Source organism: Pseudophryne corroboree, chromosome 1 (assembly GCF_028390025.1).
Source record: "Pseudophryne corroboree isolate aPseCor3 chromosome 1, aPseCor3.hap2, whole genome shotgun sequence".
NCBI lineage: Eukaryota > Metazoa > Chordata > Amphibia > Anura > Myobatrachidae > Pseudophryne > Pseudophryne corroboree.
In genome coordinates this window covers 655,878,311-655,892,562 of record NC_086444.1, presented here as the reverse complement: position 1 = coordinate 655,892,562, position 14,252 = coordinate 655,878,311, and the positions used below count along the sequence as shown (strand labels likewise).

The 14,252-nt window shown below is 47.2% G+C and overlaps 1 pseudogene; it reads right to left on the bottom strand.

The window, feature by feature from the left end:
* Nucleotides 1–499: 499 nt before the first annotated feature.
* Nucleotides 500–618, bottom strand: LOC134934583 (5S ribosomal RNA; annotated as a pseudogene).
* Nucleotides 619–14,252: the final 13,634 nt, after the last annotated feature.

Below are 14,252 nucleotides of genomic sequence, written 5' to 3'. Positions count from 1 at the left end.
TGTGGGCGCACTCTTGAAAGAAAAGGAAAATTCCTATAACATATAGAAAGAAATACTTAAAACATAACTTTTAATGTATATGATAAAAATACCCCTATAAATGATCCATATCAAAGAAAGATTGTGTTAGTTTAGAATTAATTATTATTAATTATTAATTAATAAAATGTTCTGGTCTGTGTAATCACACTTGGTAATTGGAATGGTTGTAGACATTGATTGGTCTTACCTCCAATTCCCTGACCAGCACAGAAAATCTGTGTTAATGGAACCAGAGAGTGATCATAAGAGTTATTAGATAAGTAAGACCCACTTGGGCTACTTGGTTCAAAATTGGTAAATCTCCTGCATTGAGGTGAGTTGGACTTTCAGACGTAAGCCAAAAAAAAAAAAAAAAAAATTGGTATTAAGCCTCAAAAAGAAAAAGAAGGGGGGAAGGAAGAATTAGTGGTGATACTGCTGTTGGTATTGCAAACACATGTGGAGGGAAATGGTCCCAACTCTACAACACCGGGTATTCGCAGGAAGTCTCCTCTCCTGGTACTGACCCGGCCCAACGCTGTTTGGCTTCCAAGATCAGACGAGATCGGGCATTGGCAGCGTGGTATGATAGTAGAGAATTTTTCGATTGCACCAATGAGAGTGCACCTATGTAAGAAGCAGAAGAAAGAGGAAAAAGGGAGACAGAAATATAAGGAACGAAAAAAGGGAATGAAAATAGTATAGAGAAGAAAGGGAATGAATCAGTGTAGCATAATTGATGGATCTGCTTTCTGCGTTAGACACAGCTCAACAATTCCCACTTGTGTGGTGTCGTGTTCTGTGAATCGCAAATGAGAGTCCATGAAGCAATAGTGAAGTATGGAAGGGAGATATGAAAGATAGGCTAAGTTGGTGTCAAAAATTAATTAATTAAGCATTGATTTAGAAAAACGCATTATTATGTAACATGCATATTTGGAATAAAGTTTGAAGGTTCAAAGAGTATGCTGAGGCTCACGATGAAATCAGAAAATTATCAGACAAAATACTGGCCTCTGCTTGAAAAAAGTATTTTTTTGTAGTATAAATACTTTAACAGGTATTGATTTTGAAAGAATAAGGGAAGAGAAAAAAGGGGGGATGAAAAAGACAATTTGGGCTATATTTTTTAGGCAGTGGTGCTGTGGCAATGAGCTATATGTGTGCTGCATATGTCCAAATGGCATGGAATAACATACAACAGATAAATATAAAGCGCATCAAGAGTTTGTGGTCTGCGCAGAATATACACAGAACGGCAGTGGAACTCTGATAGGAATGCACAGGTCTAGACATTTGCTGTATAGTCAAGCATATTGATAAATGCACTTAATGTGTTGTTGTCTGTGCGCACTATATACAGAACAGGGCACCAATAGGTCCAATCGGATATGATGGGGGCTTAATGCCCATCAAGTGGTTGCTGTCTGTGCTAAGTATGCATGGGACAGCAGCAGGCTTGTAGTCAATGGTACTATCAGCCAAAAGATATCTACGTATGCCACATAACTGTTAACATGCTGTCTAATACAACATAATTATTGAGTACAAAAAGGTATGTTGCTGTCTGTGCAGGATATGCACAGAACAGCTAAGGCTTACGGTCACCAAAATTGGGGAAGGAAAGCAGGTTAAGGCAGTGTCATGTGCCCAGGCAGGAGCTGAGAGATTACTCCATGTGTGGTCCCCCTCTCGGAACGGAAAACGCGTTTCGCCCTGACGGGCTTGTTCACTTCCGGGTTCCATTAACACAGATTTTCTGTGCTGGTCAGGGAATTGGAGGTAAGACCAATCAATGTCTACAACCATTCCAATTACCAAGTGTGATTACACAGACCAGAACATTTTATTAATTAATAATTAATAATAATTAATTCTAAACTAACACAATCTTTCTTTGATATGGATCATTTATAGGGGTATTTTTATCATATACATTAAAAGTTATGTTTTAAGTATTTCTTTCTATATGTTATAGGAATTTTCCTTTTCTTTCAAGAGTGCGCCCACACAAGAGCCTTCTTTCTCTCCCTTCCTTCTAATAGGAGTACTTTGCCTGAAAGTTCAGCTCCCAAGGATAAGAAACCTATCTCTGATTTGAACGCAGCCTTGCTGGGTGGTACCGTCAGTTCAGACAATGTTTGGGGAATTACCTTGGTCTGACCTAAAGAGCTTTGTAAAAAGAATAAGAAGAAAAATAAATAATTTTTGACTCTTGCCTTGATATAAAAAAAAAAAAGATTTTTTTTTCTAGTCTTGTGTCCAGTGGCCACCGTCAAGGGGAGGGCACTGTTACAAGCTGTTGCTACAGCTTGTTTCTGTTTTCTTGACTGTTAGACCAGTGTGTCAGTTTTTTTTTGTATCCCTTGTTTTGGATAGTCTGTATTTTGGGGTCCTTTGACCCCTCCTCAAGGGGGGGGGGGGCACTGTTATGAGCCACGGCTGTGGCTCATTCCTGTTTTGCATGTCAGTTAGGTATTTTATGTTATTCTTCTGTTCATGTTCCCCGTGGGTGTCATGGGGTGCTCGGAGCTCACCCTTAAGGAGGGGATACTGTTATGAACCACAGGTGGTGGTTCATTCATATTTTATGTTTATAAGTTGTCTTGCAGGCCAGGATTTCCCGTTGCTCTGTTTAAGAATACTCTTGGTTGCTGCCGCTGGTTAGTCTGTGTAATTGCAGCTTGTTCCCATGTGTTCAGCCTCACCTGGCTGCTAATTGCATCTTGTCAGTTTGGAGTCATGCAACAGGGCAGCTGCATGATATTATTAATTAGGCCTCTCTGTTATATGCTGGCTCAGTGCAATTCACAGACGCTGGTGATATTTCTAGGTTTCCAGTCTGCTTGAGTCTGAGCTTGTTCCTGCCAGTTCCTGAGCTCCTGTGTAGCAGTGTCAGTCGAGCTGCTTCCTGTGTCGATTCCTGTGTCAGTCCCTGTGTCGATTCCTGTGTCTGATCCCGTGTCCTGCCGTGAAGCGTTCCTGTCCAGAAGTCCTGTGGCTTTGCCTATGCCTGGTCGAGTTTCTGGCTTCTTGGTGTCCACCGGTCTGTCGTTTGGGATTCTTCCTGTCCTCCAGTTCTGAGAGTCTGTGTCGGCAGCATTGGGGGTTCCTGTCCGTTTGCCAGTATTCGTACCGGTTCCGTGAGTAGCGGCTCTGCCGCGTCCGTCGGCCTAGGCCGCTGTATTCCGTTATTATTTCTGTCACTGGTGTTTTGCAGAGGGTTCTGCTTATGCTGTCACCGCCGGTACACAAAAGTATTGTGTCGGCGTGTGGTCAGCATTTCCTTTGTTGTTCTTTTCCTTTGGCGGCAAGCCGCACATACTTTGGTTTTAGGTTTGTTAGTAGCCCCTAGCCTTGTTGTTTAGTTAGAGGGCCCCTTGTTATCACCCTGTCTCGGTTCACTCTTTGTCTCTCATTAAGACCTGAGGGGGCATCGAAGTTGGGCAGGCGTAATCCGCCCTTCAAACGTGGCTGCCATGGGCTCAAGCAACCATAGTCTCGCAAGAGTGTACTGACAGCACGGGCGAGACAACGGAGATAGGGCGCCAGGGGCTATACCCTTTCCATTCCCCTTTCCCAGCATTACGTCCTGGTGCTCTGGACTCACTTCATAACATCTCCCTTGTTCTGAGCACCAGGAAACTAACAACTAGGAGATTCATCGTGTCCTACGGGCGCTCTTCACAATGTCATAAGGGGCAATGCCTTGTGGCGTGCAAGATTTTTATTATATCGAGTATTACCTCTAATCATAATTGTGTGAGTGGTTAAATATTGAATGGACAAAGGGCATGTGATGGTTAAGAGGTTGTGAACAGCGCACGCAGGGCCTAATAAGTCACCTAGTAGGTGCTGTGGTTGGGGGAGTGGCGGTGCGGGGGAGATGTGGATGGGGTCTGGGGGTGCCGCGTGTGGGGGAGGGGCGGTTGTGGGGGTGCCACATGTGGGGGAGGGGCTGGTGCAGTGGTGCCGTGGGTGGTCAAGGGTGTGTGGGTGCCACGGGTGGGGGTTCGGAGCCACCGCAGGTGGGGGAGGAGCAGTTGTGGGGATGCTGCGGGTGGGGGAGGGGTGGGGGAGGGGTGGGGGAGGTGCGGGGGTGCTGTGGGTGGAGAAGGGGGTCTGGAGACACTGTGGGTGCTGGAGGGGGGGTGCGGGTGCCGCGGGTGGGTCCTTGAGATACTGCAAGTGGGGGAGGGGCGGGTAATGCTTCTCCTGCTTCTCCTCCTGGAAGCAGCTAAACTGCTGTCCTCCCTTTGGCAGTGGCTCTCCTGGAGACTCACACAGCAGCCAAGCAGCCAGTCACTATTGTTAACGGCAGTGTCCCAATGCGCCACATTACAGGGAAGAAGATGCACTCAATAAACTGCGCTAAAGGCTGCTGGGAGCTATAGTTTATTTAGTGCGTCTACTTCCCTGTAATGCGGCGCGTTAGGACACCGGCGCTAACAATAGTGACTGGCTGAAGCAATGTAAAAGGTGAGAGAGCAGTGTCAGTGACAATGCACACCCACTGCACTGCACAGCACTGTCACCTTTTACCAGTGCCGTAACTAGGCATTTTAGCGCTGTGTGCAAGAAATGACATTGGCGCCCCCGCCCATGTAAGATAGGGGCAGTGCGTGCCATATGCGCGCGAAAAATATATAGGGGCATGGCTTCATGGGGAAGGGGTGTGGCCACAAAATAATAGCAATTCATACTACGGTGCACAGTAGTCTCCATTATTCAAATTACGCTGCACAGTAGCGCCACTACACCAGGTAGAGCCCCTTTTATACATTACAGCAGACAGCGTCCCCCTTTTTACACATTACAGCAGACAGTCCCCCTTTTTACACATTACGGCAGACAGCGTCCCCTTTTTACACATTACGGAAGACAGGTTGCAGCAGATGCAGTGAGCCTATTTTGGGGTGTGGACCTGGAGCTGCAGTTCCATCAGCCCCATTGTTAATCCTGCTCTGGGAACACAGCAGCCAAAGGGCAGAGCCTCCCATTGGATGTAACCTGTGTGGGAGGGAGTTTCTCGCCTAATCAGCTGTGGACTGGGTGTGATAGACCTGCCACTAACCCAGTGATTTTCAACCTTTTTTTATTCGCGGCACACCGAACAATAATTTAAAATTGCCAAGGCACACCATCTGTTCCCCACAGAAAAAAAAACACACACACACATTGGCCCTCACAGTAAAAAGAAATCCACACATACATTGGCCTACACAGAAAAAACAATCACATTGCTCCCCACATAAATCATGTTGCTCACACATAAATCAATCACATTTCTCCCCACATAAATCCTATTGCTCCCTTACATGAATTATTCACATTGTTCCCCCCATAAATCCATAAATTCTTATTCTCCCCACATAAATCCTATTGAAATCCTATTGTTCCCCACAGGAGAAATAAAATAACAAATATTAGCCCCTACCAGTCAGCTGTCCTCCTCCCTGTCCCTCAGTGGCGGGGGTTGTTCATAGTGGAGTTCTGTGAATACTGAGCAGGGTGTGGTCGGGCAGGTGTGGATGTGGGTGGGAAAGGAATGCTGTGTATGCAAGCGGGAACTGGAAGATGTGTATGCAGGCGGGTGGGCTAGCTGGGTGGAGAGATGCGGCAGCCGTGACCTATGATATCACACCGCCGTGTCTTATAGGTCATGGCTGGAGCACAACTCATCCTCTAAGAAGAGCCCGGGCCAACAGTTCACTCTGAAGGTGCAGGAAGCTGCTCTGGCTCCGCGGCACACCTTGCAACTGGTCGCGGCACACTAGTGTGCCACGGCACACTGGTTGAAAAAGCCTGCACTAACCCAATGAGAGCTCCTAGCCACGCCCAGCATTAGACACACAGGCACAGAGTCACAGATCTGGGCTATTATATAGGAGATGAACAAATGCACTGGGGTACAGCACACATATGTAATACAAACAACAGAACTATATATTTTTGTAAAACTACTTCTTTTGCAAACGACAGCTCACGCTGCATACTATCATAGTGTAAAAGTCAAATTACTTTCTAACAAATATTTAAAATGCCAGCTCTAATATATACTGTGGATGCCTGCGCATCTTATTACCATGTGCTTTGAATTTGCACTATACATCGCAAAAACACTACATCCCATAAGAGTAAATAATACACCCACACATTATCTGAGTTCCAAAGCTCATTGATGTATATATTTGTTATTAAAAGGATATGTATTCAATATCTCACAATGTACAGTATATATATAGTAACATGGTTATAATTTATACAGTAAGCAGTTATTACAAACTAATTCAAATACAGACACGGCCAGTAATACATCACCATATTTTGCTCAAATGCTCACTATGCTCCATATCACTCTCTCTCTCAGTAAAATCATGCAGCCACTGGACAGATAGCATCTCCATCATCATCTGGGACAAAACAGGAAGATCTTCTATGTGGCATCAGCTATATCTCTGAGACCGTTGGGGTATACAGATCTCTTGCTATTGGTCTAGGGGAGGGAACTTTCTCATTCATGATGAGTCATTGGTCAGTTCATATGCAAGCCTTGAATACCTCAAAAGGGCTGGCTGAGTTTCCTGTCCACATGCTTTAAATGGAATGTCCATTGTTGTCAGTTGAATTGTGGCTTAATATTCATACATTCAATCATATCTACTTGTTGCAATGAGCTACAACTTAATAACATCCATCAAATTGATACACACATTAATCTGGTTACTTTGATACCAAGCACGACATGTCCATCTTGCTCCGTTCCTGTTATGAGCCACGGCTGTGGCTCATTCCTGTTTTGCATTTTGGTTATGTATTGTTAGGGTCTCCTGCCCTGTGCTGCCACGTCGTCATGGCAACCGGGAGACAAGTGCTAGCGGAGTAACCTGAGCGCAGCTGATACTCCGGTTCGGGTCTTTTGCTGTGCAGTGGTTACAGGCTCTGTGCACGGCAGGGGATCCGGTGCTGGTTTTTGTGCTCACAGTCTGTGAGGTCTGAGTGGGGCGTGGACAGCACCTGCTTTATAAGGCCTCTTCTCAGGTTAAGCAGATGCTGCTGAATCTTTGTTGGTTAGTCAGTTCCTGAAAGTTAGCCAGTACTGTGTAGCTTTGTATTTGTTGTTGCTTACTGCAAATAGGCCTGGGGATTTGGTACTACACTCTGCCAATCCAGACCTAGCAGTAAGACTGGAGTCAGTCGTTTAACTTGCTGGGGTTCTTTTACTACTCTGTGAACTTAGCAAGTTTGCGGCTGTATTCTAAGACTTGCCTGCCTAAATCCTGTCTCACTGTGCAAGGTGTCAGGTGTCAGTTTAGTGGCAGTAAGCTGAACCTGTGCACTGCAAGTGAGAATTAGGATTGTGGAGACTCTCCTTGTGTCTATCATTCCATCTCTGACCAAGGAGTTTACTGCCACACCCGTTGGTAACCCCTTAGGGTTTTGCTGTTGCCCTTAGCAACAGCATTTCCGGTTCTCTATGTATTAAAACACAACATCTTGCTTTTCCCATCTGAGCATTACTAATACTAGGGAGACACCCAGTTCCTTAGCCTCTGGGCTTCTCTGTTCACTTTGTGTGTATTTTGTTACCCTATCACCTTCTGTGTACGTAATGTCATATTCCCCAGTCTGTCTGTGAGTTCATTTGTTTTGCATACCTATCCGTTCAGACACCAGTACATTCCTGCAGGCACTGGTGTGCATAACAGTTCAAACACCAGTACATTCCTGCAGGCACTGGTGTGCATAACATATTCAGCAGCCTAATACTCCTGTTGAAATTTTGTGGGAATATGGAGCATACCCCTCAAAATACGTTGCAACAGGTGGTCGATCAGGTGCAGGTCCTGACTCGACAATTTAATGATTTGTCCATTAAAATGCACACCTCCCAGGCCGCTGGCGGAGCTCCCGCAGCAGCAGCACCTTCAGGGGTTAAGGAGCCGAAAGTAAATCTCCTGGATCGTTTTTCTGGAGATCGCTCGCAGTTCTTTTGTTTCAAGGAGAGCTGCAAGCTATACTTCCGGCTTAGGCCTCAGTCTTCTGGGTCGGAGATTCAGCGGGTGGGCATAGTGATTTCCTTGCTACAAGGAGACCCACAGGTCTGGGCATATGGGTTGCAGCCTGACTGTCCGTCGCTTAAAAGTGTTGATGCTTTTTTTACGGCACTGGGCATGTTGTATGATGACCCTGACAAGACGGCCTCAGCCGAGGCTCAGGTATCGATCCTTAAGCAAGGGCGAAGGCCAGTTGAGGTTTACTGTACGGAGTTTCGGAGGTTGGCCCATGATACCCAGTGGAATGACCCAGCCCTGAGACACCAGTACCGAAGAGGTCTTTCTAACCAGATAAAGGACCAACTGGTACAATATCCCTTGCCTGATAGCTTGGATCAGCTCATGCAGTTATCCATCCGGGTGGATAGACGGCTGAGAGAGCGTAGGCTTGAAAGGGAGACTGAGGTTTCCTTCTTTCCCAAGGGAACCTCAGACTCTGAGGAATTTTCCGAGGAGCCTATGCAGATTGGGGCTACCCGCCTCTCCTCGCATGAGAAGACGCAGAGGAGACAGCAGGGGTTGTGTTTGTACTGTGGGAATAAAGGTCATGTGGTAGTATCATGCCCAGAAAAGCCAGAAAACTTCAGGGCCTGAGGGTGATGGGAAATATCCTGTCAGGCCAGAAGTCAGAATTTCCCAAGAAGACTTTTATCATTCCGGTGACCTTGAAGATCCTCGGTCAAACTGTCAAGACTGAGGCCTTTGTGGACAGTGGGGCCGACGGGGTTTTTATGGACCGCCAATTCGCCCTGAAACACTCTGTTCCCTTAGTACCCTTGGCATCGGAAATTGAGATTTGTGGGTTAAACGGGGAACCATTATCCCAAGGTAAAATTACCTCTTGCACTAGCCAGATTTCTTTGTTTATTGGAGCCACACACTCTGAAAAATTGTCCTTTTATGTGACTGTCTGTACTTTTGCCCCATTGGTGTTGGGGTTACCCTGGTTAAGGGCCCACAATCCTCAATTTGACTGGGTCTCTGGGGAGATTCTTAGTTGGGGTACTGATTGTTTCAGGAGTTGCTTGAGCCTTACAGTCAGGCTCTCGCAGCTAAGTTTGCCAGGATTGCCAGGGTGTTATGCAGATTTTGCGGACGTGTTCTCCAAAAAAGTTGCAGAGGTACTACCTCCCCATCGCCCCTATGACTGTGCCATTGATTTGTTGCCAAATGCTAAGCTTCCCAAGAGCAGGTTGTACTCCCTGTCACGTCCTGAGACTCAGGCTATGGCAGAGTACATTCAGGAGAACTTGGCTAAGGGATTTATCAGACCTTCACAGTCTCCAGTTGGGTCGGGGTTCTTCTTCGTGGGTAAAAAGGACGGTTCGTTGCGACCCTGCATCGACTTCAGGGAATTGAACCGTATCACGATTAAAAACTCATACCCACTGCCCCTCATTTTGGTCTTGTTTGACCAGCTTCGTACTGCCACCATTTTTTCTAAGATTGACCTACGCGGTGCGTACAATCTAATCCGAATAAGAGAGGGGGATGAATGGAAGACTGCCTTTAATACCCACTCAGGGCATTATGAATATTTGGTGATGCCTTTTGGGCTCTGTAATGCCCCGGCAGTCTTCCAGGATTTCATGAATGATGTGCTCAGGGAATATTTGGATAGATTCTTAGTTGTATACTTAGATGACATCCTAATCTTCTCCCATTCCCTGGAGGAACATCGGAAGCATGTACGCTTAGTCCTCCAGAAACTCAGAGACCACCGGCTTGGGGCGAAGCTGGAGAAGTGCGAATTTGAAGTTCAGCAAATCGCATTTCTAGGATATATTATCTCCCCAGAAGGTTTCCAAATGGAGGGTTCCAAGGTACAGGCAGTCCTGGATTGGGTGCAGCCCACTAGTTTGAAGGCGCTTCAGCGTTTCCTGGGCTTTGCGAATTTTTATAGACGATTTATCGCTGGATTTTCGTCTATAGTGGCGCCCTTGGTGGCACTCACTAAGAAAGGGGCGGATGTTGCTCACTGGTCTTGTGAGGCTAAAGCGGCTTTTGCCCGTCTCAAAAGGGCATTTGTATCGGCCAAGGTGCTGCGACACCCAGATCCAGAGCGTCCTTTTGTGGTGGAGGTGGATGCCTCTGAGATGGGTATTGGGGCAGTGCTTTCTCAGATGGGAGTGTCTGATAATCGCCTTCATCCCTGTGCTTACTTTTCCCGTAAATTTTCGCCTGCCGAGATGAATTATGACGTGGGTAACCGGGAATTGTTGGCTATTAAGGATGCACTCGAGGAGTGGAGACACTGGCTTGAGGGGGCTAAGTTTGTGGTCTCAATTCTCACCGACCATAAGAATCTGGCATATTTAGAGTCAGCGAAGCGTCTCAATGCCAGGCAGGCACGATGGGCTTTGTTTTTTGCTCGCTTTAATTTTTTGATAACATATCGCCCTGGGTCAAAAAACATCAAGGCTGATGCGCTCTCGCGGAGTTTTGCTCCAATCCAGGAGACCACCGAGGAGCCGTTGCCCATTGTGTCCCCATCATGTATTAAAGTGGGCATTACCCAGGACCTCTTATCATTAGTCCTTAGAGCACAGGAGCAGGCTCCTCCAGACCTTCCGGTAGGTCTTTTGTTTGTGCCTCCTAGGTTAAGACAGCGAGTGTTCCTGGAATTCCATGCCAAGAAGTCGGCAGGTCACCCGGGTATTGCCAGAACTCGGGAGTTGCTATCTAGGGCGGTGTGGTGGCCCTCGGTGGCTAAGGATGTGGATCAGTGGGTTCGGGCATGTGACATCTGTGCCCGAAATAAGACTCCTAGAGGGGTTCCTGTTGGCCCATTACATCCACTCTCTATCCCATCTAAGCCATGGACCCACATTTCAATGGATTTTGTGGTGGACTTGCCCAAATCCTCGGGGATGACAGCCATCTGGGTTGTCGTTGACAGGTTTTCGAAGATGGCGCACTTCGTTCCACTGGTTGGGCTGCCACCGGCCAGACGCCTGTCTGAATTATTCATGCTGCATGTTGTGCGTCTCCACGGGTTGCCACTTGATGTGGTCTCTGACCGCGGATCCCAGTTTGTGCCCAAATTCTGGAGGGCATTTTGTTCCGATCTCCAGATTTCTGTCAGCTTGTCGTCAGGCTACCATCCGCAGTCTAATGGGCAGACTGAAAGGGTGAACCAGTCCTTGGAGCAGTTCCTCAGGTGTTATGTCTCCAAGTGTCAGACTGACTGGGTTGCTCATCTGTCCATGGCGGAGTTTGCCTATAACAACGCGGCTCACTCTGCTACAGGGATCTCTCCCTTCCTTTGTGTGTATGGGCATCATCCTAAGGCCAATTCTTTTGACCCCCTGGACTCCACGCCTGGTGGTTCCTCTGTGGTTTCGGTCCTTAGAGGTATTTGGCGGAAAGTGAAGAAAGCCCTTGTGTCTGTGTCATTAGTGACCAAAAGGGTTTTTGATAAGCGGAAAAGACCCTGCAGCTTCAAATAAGGAGACTTCGTCTGGTTGTCTACCAAGAATTTGAAGTTGAGACAGCCATCTCATAAGTTAGGCCCCCGGTTCATCGGCCCTTATAAGATCACCAGGGTTATCAATCCGGTGGCATTTCAGTTAGATCTGCCCCGTTCTTTGGGTATCAATAAAACATTTCATTGTTCCCTTTTAAAACGGGCGATTAGTAATCCTTCTTCCAGTGGAAGACCTTTCCCTCTTCTGATACGTGGCCAGAGGGAGTTTGTTGTTGAAAGGATTCTTGACTCCAAGATGGTTCGGGGACGGCTGTCATTTTTGGTGCACTGGAAGGGGTATGGCCCGGAGGAGCGGTCGTGGGTGCGCAGTTGTGATCTTCATGCCCCCAGACTGATACGCTCTTTCTTCTCGCAGTTCCCCGATAAACCCGGTGGTAAGGGTTCTTTGACCCCTCGTCAGAGGGGGGGGTACTGTTAGGGTCTCCTGCCCTGTGCTGCCACGTCGTCATGGCAACCGGGAGACAAGTGCTAGCGGAGTAACCTGAGCGCAGCTGATACTCCGGTTCGGGTCTTTTGCTGTGCAGTGGTTACAGGCTCTGTGCACGGCAGGGGATCCGGTGCTGGTTTTTGTGCTCACAGTCTGTGAGGTCTGAGTGGGGCGTGGACAGCACCTGCTTTATAAGGCCTCTTCTCAGGTTAAGCAGATGCTGCTGAATCTTTGTTGGTTAGTCAGTTCCTGAAAGTTAGCCAGTACTGTGTAGCTTTGTATTTGTTGTTGCTTACTGCAAATAGGCCCGGGGATTTGGTACTACACTCTGCCAATCCAGACCTAGCAGTAAGACTGGAGTCAGTCGTTTAACTTGCTGGGGTTCTTTTACTACTCTGTGAACTTAGCAAGTTTGCGGCTGTATTCTAAGACTTGCCTGCCTAAATCCTGTCTCACTGTGCAAGGTGTCAGGTGTCAGTTTAGTGGCAGTAAGCTGAACCTGTGCACTGCAAGTGAGAATTAGGATTGTGGAGACTCTCCTTGTGTCTATCATTCCATCTCTGACCAAGGAGTTTACTGCCACACCCGTTGGTAACCCTTTAGGGTTTTGCTGTTGCCCTTAGCAACAGCATTTCGGGTTCTCTACGTATTAAAACACAACATCTTGCTTTTCCCATCTGAGCATTACTAATACTAGGGAGACACCCAGTTCCTTAGCCTCTGGGCTTCTCTGTTCACTTTGTGTGTATTTTGTTACCCTATCACCTTCTGTGTACGTAATGTCATATTCCCCAGTCTGTCTGTGAGTTCATTTGTTTTGCATACCTATCCGTTCAGACACCAGTACATTCCTGCAGGCACTGGTGTGCATAACAGTTCAAACACCAGTACATTCCTGCAGGCACTGGAGTGCATAACAGTTCTGACACCAGTACATTCCTGCAGGCACTGGTGTGCATAACATATATTTTATGTTATACTTCTGTTCATGTTCCCCGTGGGTGTCATGGGGTGTTCGGAGCTCACCCTTAAGGAAAGGGTACCGTTATGAACCACAGGTAGTGGTTCATTCCTATTTTATGTTTATTGTTGTCTTGCAGGCCAGGTTTTCCCGTTGCTCTGGTTTAAGAATACTCTTGTTTGCTGCCGGTGGTGAGTCTGTGTAATTGCAGCTTGTTCCCATGTGTTCAGCCTCACCTGTCTGTTGATTGCACCTCTCAGTTGTGCAGCAGGGCAGCTGCACGACATAATTAATTAAGACTCTCTGTTATATTCTGGCTCAGTGCAATTCACAGACGCTGGTGATATTTCCTGGGTTCCAGAGTTCTTGCGTTCTGAGCTAGTCCCTGCCAGTTCCTGAGCTCCTGTCTAGCAGTGTCTGTCTAGCTGCTTCCGTGTCGATTCCTGTGTCGGTTCCTGTGTCCTGCCGTGAAGTGTTCCTGTCCAGAAGTCCTGTGGCTTTGTCTGTGCCTAGTCGAGTCTCTGGCTTCTTGGTGTCCACCGGTCTGTCGTTTGGGATTCTGCCTGTCCTCCGGTTCTGAGCGTCTGTGTCGGCTACATTGGGGGTTCCTGTCCGTTTGCCAGTATTTGTACCGGTTCCGTGAGTAGCGGCTTTGCCGCGTCCGTCGGCCTAAGCTGCAGTATTCTTTGGTTATATTTTGTTACTGGTGTTTTGCAGAGGGTTCTGCTTATGCTGTCACCGCCGGTACACAACAGTATTGTGTCGGCGAGTGGACAGCATTTCCTTGGTTGTTCTTTTCCTTTGGCGGCGTGCCGCACATATATTTAGTTTTAGGGTAGTTAGTAGCCCCTAGCTTTCTGTTGTTTTAGTCAGAGGTCCCCTTGTTATTATCCTGTCTCGGTTCACGCCTTGTCTCACGCTAAGACCTGGGGGCATCGGAGTTGGGCAAACATAATCCGCCCTTCAAACGCGGCTGCCGTTGGCCCAAGAAACCATAGTCACTCAGGCGTGAACTGACCACACGGGTAAAACAACGGAGGTAGGGTGCTAGGGGCTATTTCCACACCACACCTTATATCAGCGTCACGTTCTGGTGCTCAGGACTCGCTACGCAACATCTCCCTTGTTCTGAGCACCAGGAACGTAACAGTTCCAATAATACACATACATGACGTTACTCCATTATATAATTTAAAACCTTATGAAGTCTGGCGCTTGATATGTTCAATTTATGTGCTGTATGAAATATGTGTTGAATATATCTTTGTGGTGTGTCTGTGTAAATGCGTATGTTACCAT